Below are 9,786 nucleotides of genomic sequence, written 5' to 3'. Positions count from 1 at the left end.
ATTGCAGGTAAGCATTTCGTTGTTTTTTTTCTGCGTTGAAGCTTGTCTGCGAAGCAAATTTTTATTTAATGTAAGCTTCGTCTCTCTATTGTGTGGGGGGGGGGGGCGAAGACCACCCGTAGCATTGTGTGCGTCGTTTGTGGGGGGCGAAGACTAGCTAGTGGTTGTGTGCGTCGTTGTGCAAAGGGCGGCCAACCAGCGCAGCCAGGCCAGCCAAGCGGCGGCCTGCGTGGCCAACTAGGCCAGCGGGGGCGGCCAGCGCGGCGGCCAGCCAACCAGCGAAGAAGAAGAAGAAAGAAAAAAAATCATTTATTTTTTTATATATTTTAATTATTCATTTTTAATAAAATTAAAAATGAAACTAAATTCAAACGGATCCTCTCTCTCGGCTGGGGAGGGATAATCTCGGCAAGGGATAACCGACTGTTTCAAGCACAGCCTCCTGAGCCAATTTATTTTTCTTATGAGTTGCAGGCATTTTTTCTCTCGAATCAGAGCATCCCAGAGAAGCGGTGCTATCTGGAGGCTCGCAGCGCAACACAAATCGACAGGCGACCGTAAAGGGGGGTGACTATTCTCTCTCCACCACCGCTCATTTTATTAGCATTTTTTTTTGTAATTTTCGAGTTCTCGCATTGTTTTTTACAAGAATTAAAGATGTCTGCTAGGCGTAGTGCGTCCCCACCGCCTTCTACTTCTCTAGATTTTTCAGGTCTCTTGTCCTCGGTCGGGGGTTTGACCCCGACTTGACCCCGACCGAATTGTCAGGCCGTATACGCCCGACCGTTGTCCGGTCCGGAGTGCGCTCGTCGATCACGCGTGATCCACCAGCGCCCTCCTCGTCTATTGACCCCGCCTTAGGACCCAGCGAGCCCGCGGGCGGCGGCCGCATTAGCAGATGACCCCTTTCTGACCGATGAGCCAGAGGACATGAACACCGACGTCGCCGAGGGGACCGAGGAGGACCTCTTGGAGTACGACAACGATGATTATGACCTATTGGACCCTACTGATATCCTGGCAGAGACGGAGCTCTCTAGTGGACTGTTTAAATATCTTCATGCCAAACTAAACAATATGGGTAAAGTCCAGGCTGATTTAGTCACACGAAGCTACAGAGCATCTCCACACGGTTAGATGCACTGACAGCCGCCTCGGCTAGTACTCCGACTCCTCGTGGTAGCCGAGCTCCTACGGCACGGGTGAGCGTAGCCTCGCCAGTTGTTTGCAAGAGTACATGCCGATGCGCCTGCGGGGCCATCCGTAGGCGACAGCTTTGTCGTTATTAAAAGACTTAAAGCTGCCTAGTTTTGGTGGCGAGGAGAAGGAGAGAAACAAAGACTCGGTCAATATGTTTCTAGCAAAGTGGTCAGATTTACACGCGCTGCAACAGCAACCTAGCCGTATACAGCCCGTAGAGGCTAGCCTCTCATTAACCGACAAAGTGTACAAGTGGTGGATGAGTTTGACAACTCGTCCTGCCACTTGGACGGAGTTTGAAACGATGTATCGAAAAGAATTTTTGCCTGTTAATGAGGCAGAGAGAAGCTGGGAGTTATGGGACAAGTGCTCGATGGAAAACAAATCTCTAACTCAGTACATCTCAGACTATAGGGAGATAGTACTCAAGCTAAAGGGAATCGATGCATTCCAGACATTGCGAGGCTTTAAAAGAGGCCTCAAAGATGATTACCTTGAGTACGTAGAGCCCTTGCAGCCTAAAGACTTAGCAGAGGCAATTAAGTATGCGCAAATATTTGATGGCATCAAGCGCCGTAGTGCGCGTGGTGGTTCTAGCAGGGTGACCAGGAAGGACAAGGTGGTCATTGGTCTAAAAAACCGCGACCATCCAAAAAGAAAAGAGACAGTGAAATCCAAAAGAAAGAGCAGTATATTAAAGCGCGAAAGGAAAATCGCTGCTTTAATTGCAATGATGTAGGGCACACGAAGGCTGAGTGTCCAAAGCCTAAAGCCAGCACAAGTGGCAACGAGCCCAAAAAAGATGGTAAATCTTCTAGGCAGTTGCATACAATGCAGAGACTCCCTCTCAGTTCCGCAGAGTTCAAAGAGGTGACAATGTGTCATTGTGATGAGCATCATGCTTGTTCAGTGACACTAGCGATGTGGCAGCCTACTGTAGGTCCGCATGACATGGTGTGCATGTATGGCACCATAGGTGGCCGTAGAGTCACAGTTTTTATTGATGATGGAGCTAGTCACAACTTCTTGAACTACTCGTTAGTCAAGAAGTTGGGGTTGACTGAGACCCGGAGAGTGATCATGAGTATACTGTTGGCCTAGCCAATGGATATGACAAAATGGTATGGAATACGGTAGTATTGGGGGTCCCATTATCTATGCAGGACTACGAGGCTCCGCTTGACTTTCAGGTCATGCACTTAGCCAGAGCAGACGTATATCTAGGCAAGGAGTGGCTGTATGGCTTGGGCCCTAGTCTAGCTCGGAATTACTTACATAATACGCTATTTTTTAAGCATGGAGGTAGAGTCATTACCCTGTAGGGCGACCGTACTATCCTCGCCACACCACTTATTTCCTCCATGGAGCTGTGTACAGTGGTCCGCAGAGACCAGATAGCAGAGGTATATGCTTGTTACCCTCTTTTAAATTCTGTTTTTGTAGATGAAACTGTAAATGATGTTTGCGTAGATAAACAAGGAAAACAAAATAGCCTTGGACGAGACCCACTATTTGAAAACCCTGTTTGGCATGCATGCAATTCAAACAAAAAAAAAACCAAGGTGAAAGAGACATTAAAGAAAAAGTACGTAGATACTTTAATAAATTTATTAGAGGAATTTCAGGATGTTTTTCCTGATGATCTACCAGATGGTTTACCACCATCTAGACAAGTAGACCATGGCATCGAAGTTATGCCAGGATCAAAACCTATAAGCAAACCTGCTTATAGATTAAGCCACTCCGAGGCACAGGAGGTGGAAAAACAATTGACAAAATATTTGAACAAAGGCTTCATTCGGCCTAGTTCAAGTCCGTGGGCATCGCCTATTCTTCTGGTAAAGAAGAAAGACAGATCTATGCGGATGTGCATAGACTATAGGACTCTTAATCAGATAACGATTAAGAACAAGCATCCACCAATGCCACGCATGGATGAGTTGTTTGATCAACTCTATGAATCGAGATACTTTACAAAAATAGACCTGAGATCATGATATCATCAGGTTAAGAATAAAAGCAGAAGATGTTGCGAAGACAGCATTTAGGACTTGTTTCGGGATTTTGAGTTTTTGGTTATGCCATTTGGGCTAACCAATGCTCCAGTGACAGTTATGACGCTGATGGACAGCATTTTACGTCCATATCTGGGAAAATTCATAGTAGTTTTCCTAGATGATATTCTTGTGTACATTAAGACACAGAAAGAACACATAGAGCATTTGCGTCTAGTGTTTACGAGAGCACAAACTATTTGCAAAGAAGAGCAAATGTGAATTTTTTGAAACAAAAATTCACTACCTTGGCCATATTATATCCGCCGATGGTACGCGGATGGAGCCAGAAAAAGTAGAGGCTATTCTTAAATGGCCAGCGCCGAAGAATCTCGAGGAACTGCAGATTTTTCTTGGCATGTCGGGGTTCTACCGACAGTATGTGAAGGACTACGCGAAGATCGCAGTCCCATTGACTGACCAGTTACGGTCAAAAACAAAAAACATTAGTTGGGAGGAAGCCCAACAGAAGAGCTTTGATAAGCTCAAGGTGACCGTAGCAGCTGCACCTGTTTTGACTATTGTCGATCCAAATAAGCCGTTTGTTTTGGAAACAGACGCTAGTAATGAGGCCATTGGGGCCATACTTATGCAAAGGGGATGCCCAATTGCATTTGAGAGTAAAAAGTTAGATCGTGCGCAGCGTAACTCGGCTTATGAGCGAGAGTTACTAGCCATAGTTCATGTACTGAAAAAGTGGAGACACTATTTATATGGTGCTACTTTTGAGGTCCGGACGGACCATGAAAGTCTGAAATGGCTTTTAAGTCAAAATGAACTGAAGGGTAGAAAAGCTCGGTGGGCGGAGATTCTACAGGAGTTTGACCTTCAGATACGTTACCAAAAAGGTAAGTATAACGTGGTGGCAGATGCACTTAGTCGCATGCCACACAGATTAATGAACTTAGTTTCACAGTCTTCAAGAAGGATTTCTTGGAGTCACTATGTGGTTTATGTGAGCACGATCCATCTTTTACAGAGGTCTGGCGCGCTGTACGTGTATGCACTTCTTCAAAGACGCGACCACCTCCCTCGTTTGGCACATGTTGCTAGTTCGGAGAGACTGGCCGAAGGTGCAATGGGAAGGGAAGCGAGAGTTAGTCCGGAGAGACTAGCCGTGTCTTGTGGGTATATTTTGGAGCCGGAGAGCTCTGACGTAGGCCCTTCATCACCTTTGTGACTGCCACGGCTTCAAAGGGGAGTGATAAACTTCGTCGGGGGGAGAAATATGCTAATTACTCCATTGACGACGGGTACTTACTCTACAAGGGTAGAGTATGTGTACCAACTATTGGTGACTTTCGGGCCCAAATTCTTAAAGAAAGTCATGATAGTCCAAGTGCGGGTCATCCCAGGATTCAGAAGACCTATGCACTAGTAAAAAGACAGTTTTATTGGCCTAGTTTGTTTAAGGACGTCCAAACTTATGTGCTGAAATGCAGTAAGTGCTAGGTCAATAAACATGAACGTCTTAAGGTTGGAGGACTACTCCATCTGCTGGAGATTCCTCAAGGGAAATGGGAAAGCATTTCCATGGATTTCATTACCGGTTTACCCAAGACGAGTCGAGGGAATGACTCGGTGTGGGTGGTAGTGGACAGGTTAACTAAAATGGCAAAGTTTATCGCCACGAAGAAAACTGTTAAAACGCCAAAGTTGGCAAAACTCTTTATTGAACATCTCTACAAGCTATATGGCATGCCCACAGATATAGTGTCGGATAGAGATAGAAAGTTCAACAGTCATTTTTGGAGGGAAGTCTTCAAAAAGTTGGATACTACTCTGAGTATGAGTACGGCAGATCATCCGGAGTTTGATGTGGTCAAACTGAAAGAGTTAACCAAATTCTAGAGGATATGTTGCATTCTTATGTTAGTAAGAAGCAATCTAATTGGGAAGAGTACTTGCCCTTATTGGAGTTTGCCTATAACAGCTCCAAACACTCAGCGACTGGATTTACACCATTCATGTTAATGTATGGATTCCAGCCGAGATCTCCAATGGCTGTAGGCCTAGAAAAGGAGAAAATTCAATCTGTCAAGGATTTCCTTGAAGATATGAATGATATGCTCAGAGCCGCACGTGAGAGCATTCGTAGCGCTCAGGATCGCGCTAAAACTTATGCGGATAAAGGACGTAGAAAGGTGACCTTTGCAGAAGGTGACTTTGTATTCCTCAAGGTTCCTGCGCAGTCAGAAACCATGAAAACGGGAAAGTGTGATAAACTTTCTCCGAGATATTGTGGTCCTTTTAAAATCCTTAAGAAGATTGGGGACGTAGCATATAAACTTGAGTTACCAGAGAGTTCTCAAGTCCATCCTATCTTCCACATCGGTAAACTGAAGAAATCGGTTCACGGGTTAGAGAACGCAGTTTCTCCAGAGATTTTGGTGGACTTGATAGAGCCACCAAAGATACCACATGAACCTGAAAAGATTCTACAGTATCGTGATAGACAAACCCGACATAAAGTGTACCAGGAGGTACTTGTTAAATGGACAGATAGGGATGAGGAGGTAGCTACCTGGGAACGCCGTAGTGCAATTTCCAAAAGGTTTCCCCAGTTTGTTTTCAAGGACGAAAACTCTTCTTAAGGGGGGGGTAATGTCACGTAGGCTGTAACGCCTCTGACCGATGGCAGACCGGATGGCCATGTCCGAGGTTCAGTGGGAGAGGACACCCATGCGGAGTCATGGGCGGCCAGGCTAGTGTGGACGACAGGCCACACACTATATAGCTTGGGGCAATCCTCATTCTTCCTCTATGGCTGGGTGGTGAGCCAGAGGCCGTCCCCTCCTGTGGTGGTAACGCCCGTAGCGGCGTTATAGGTATCTAACAGTTAGTGAGGTTAATTATTATTTTTATAATTAATCCTAGGTCCTCAATGAATCTGCCAACTCATGCACACTTTCTAGAATTTTGATATTTTTGGCTTTTAATATATTTTGGACTTTTTAGCTTTTTAGGATTTTAATAAACCTTTTTGGCCAAAATATGAGTTTTTTATTAAAAAACCCATCAAAAGAGAGCATAGAAGAAGTTGACCGGCTCTAGCTCCCAGAATCTTCCTACTTCATTGCTTCTTTTTACCCAAAATTCCTTCTACATCATCCCGACTACTAGAGCATCGGATTGACAATGTGAAGTTTGGGCTAACTTCTACCCCTGTGGATCATCAAAAACCAAATGCTTACTTTTCAATCTCGATTTCGCATCTTTCTTACATTTTTGCTTTTCAATCTCAATTTCGCATCTTTCTCACATTTTTACAGTCTACTTTTACCCCAAGTAAGCCAAAAAATAAATTTTTCATGCTTGTTGACCTTAAATTCTAAAAATAACTAATTTTTAACACAAACATCATGATTAAAAATCAATTTCTTTCCAAAATCTATTGTTTGCATACTTTGTGCATCAATTTTTCAGCTTTTATATACATTTCATTTGATTTATTTTACCATTTTTGGCATTAACAATTTTTTCGAAACTTGTAAAATTACTTAATTACTAATTTAATCATGTGTCTTGCCTCGAAAACTGAAAACCAAAAATTTTACATTCCCATTGTCCTTTCTACATGCATATCTCAAATAAATATGATCTAGAATCAGCCAAGGAGGGAGGTATTTTCAAAGTTAAGTAAAAAACCACACAACAACAATGAGACTATATTGCTAGAACCGAGTATCTCCACATGTGATACAACCCTACGAGAGAGAATAGATGACTTATCACTCATTGATCTATTGAGGATTAGTCTCAAGATCAAGATGCTTCATAACCATCTCTATAGGTCTAGACGACACACTACATCTTTGATGAGTGTTGCCATGCAAGATAATAGACCTGATGGAGAATCTACAAGATAAGGATGTAGAAATTATCCACCCAAACCAAAAGATAGGGGATGCATCATCCAAAGCCTCATCAACCACCAAGGATTCCCAACAAGCCAAAGTCTTAGTCAATCACATGAGGCTTTGGATGCATCATCCAAAGCCTCATCAACCACCAAGGATTCCCAACAAGAGCCAGAGTCTTAGTCAATCACATGATGTGCATAAATGAGTTGGTAAAGAATTTTCTCAACTATTTAGGCCAGAAGTGGCAGGGTCAGCAGTCCTAAGAAGGCAAGCCCCAGCTAGCACCTCTTAAGCACGACACCCACACCTATTCCCATGAAGAGATCTGGTTTGGGACACATTCTATCATTCAAAAGCATACAAGCATAGAGTGTCTAATGCTAAGGCCTAGACAACAACAGTATTATGCTCAACCATTTGGGCCAGAAGTGGCAAGGCCAGCCCCAATGTTCTAGCAAGCACCTCGATCAAGACACCCATACCTATTCTCATGAAGAGATATGGTTTGTTGTGTAATATTCCATTGAAACCATGCATGCCCACATATCAAAACCCTACACTGAGAGCTACGTATAGACTGCCACCAATGCCTTACCCAACTTTGGTAATCCCACCCCAAGTGGTTCCTCCTAGAACCACACCAGTACAACAATAATCAATGAATTTGCAGCGGATGATGAGAATCCATAACATGAGAGCTATGAGTTATATGAGCAATACGATTCATATGGATATCCATAGGAATCCCTAGCCATTAACTATGCCTCCTTGCTCAGAGCTATGGTGCAACAAAGGGCGAGAGACTCCAATAACATGTCATGCAGGCCACCTCTTTAATGTTTCCATTATAAGGGCATGCACCATGTTTCTGAGTGTCCTCATAGACGTACCAAGTATGCCAACTCTATCCCCAAATCTAGTGATAAACACTAATGCCATTCCATATGGAGGCACATATTACAAATGTGGATTCGTTCATGCTTTCAAGGATTGTCCCGAAATAGAGTGACAATCATCTCGGTGTGGCCAAAGCATCATCCATTGCAATGAGCCTTAACTTGTTAACTGTACACGGTGGACTTATTCTTCATACAGTCCCTCTTAATGCCATCACATGGATCCACACCAAGTTAAGGACAGTAGCCAAGGACACATTCAAGATAGCTATGAAGCAGAAAGCTCAAGCTTCAACCTCAAAGCCAGCACCCCAAGAGCTTGTGGCACAAGCCAAAAAGGTTATCATTTTTGGAATTAGGGTCAGGGTTACAACAATGCACACACACAAGATAGAGAAGCTAAGATAGAGAAGCTTGAGAGCATACAAACTCACTAGATAAGAATAAACAAATGTGTGCCAGATATAAAAGATAAGTACACACCCCAAAATGAATAGATAAGAGGGTGTACATTGTTGAAAATACAAGTGAATAGGGTGTGTGTGGGAACAAGCTCTTGGATAGAGGTTGTAAAAGAGGAGATGTAATTGTGAAAGAACCTGTGAAAAGGTGAGAAGAATCTACTGGGAGAGAATAAAGGGTAGCATGAGAGAATTTAGGAGTGTGGAGTTATTCTGGGAGATATTCGGGGAAAAGAGAAGAGGTGGAGAGAATCAGGCAAAAGGTGGAGATATTCTGGGAGAGTGAATCATGGAGAAATCAATGGGATTAGATGCTTGATGTAAACTCTATAAATTGAGGCATAGCCCTAATGAAAATTTGCTGGTTTTTGAGTATCCATGCCTACATTAATCTATTTGCTAATTATTCACTAATTACGTCTTAATCATTTGTTAATCACTTTGTTAATGATGTTGATTCTAGTGTTTGATCCACCATAGCTCATCATTATGCTCAAATTTCAACATGGTATCAGAGCCATGCCTAGAATCAATTAGGTTTATGAGCCCATTAGTTAATTAATTAAGATTAGTAGAAAATTAGCAAATAATCAAAATTTTAGTGAGTTTTCACTTCTCCCCTTCACCCCCAGCCAGTGGAGGATCTCTAGCACCTTGCACACATAAAATTAGGGCACAAGCTTCTAACACAAGGTAGCCAACACACTAGGCTACAAGCTCATCCAAACGGCGCAGCAAACCGCCAAAGGAATCAGGAGAATTCGCGATTTTCGTCGGCGCTTATTTTCTGAGATGTTTTTGACATTGCAACTTCCACAGATCAAATCTCTTTAATTCCTCTTAGCCCAAGGGGTAATCAAGCATGCTCTACAAGCTGGTGAAGACAGAATTGAGTTTCATCAAGTCTACAGTGAGATCCAAGCTCTTCATCAAATCTACAGGTGACTTTGGTAAAACAGAGATTAAGCTTTCAATATTTGGTCAAATCTTGTGTTTCTTGGCTTAATCCTGTACTAGACTCATTGCTATTGATGCCTTTGAAAGCATTTGAGCTCATTTGAAGTGGAAGCCACCAGATCTGGACTCCCCGCATACTCTGTTTTTTGCACACAAAACAGAGCATTAATTTGCTAATCAGTGATTAATCAATGCTAATCACTATACTTTGGTGCAATTGAGGGTTCAAATTAACCATTAGGTATCTAATACAGATCCCTATAACTTCATATTTCAAATCGGAGTTGGTTTGATACTCCAACCATCCCGTACAAATTGGTTACCCTTAATTTAATGTAATTTTTGGAAAAATTGT

This window comes from Cibotium barometz, chromosome 28 (genome assembly GCF_041138505.1).
Source record: "Cibotium barometz isolate CiBa-2024 chromosome 28, ASM4113850v1, whole genome shotgun sequence".
Lineage (NCBI taxonomy): Eukaryota > Viridiplantae > Streptophyta > Polypodiopsida > Cyatheales > Cibotiaceae > Cibotium > Cibotium barometz.
This window is presented reverse-complemented; position numbering follows the sequence as displayed.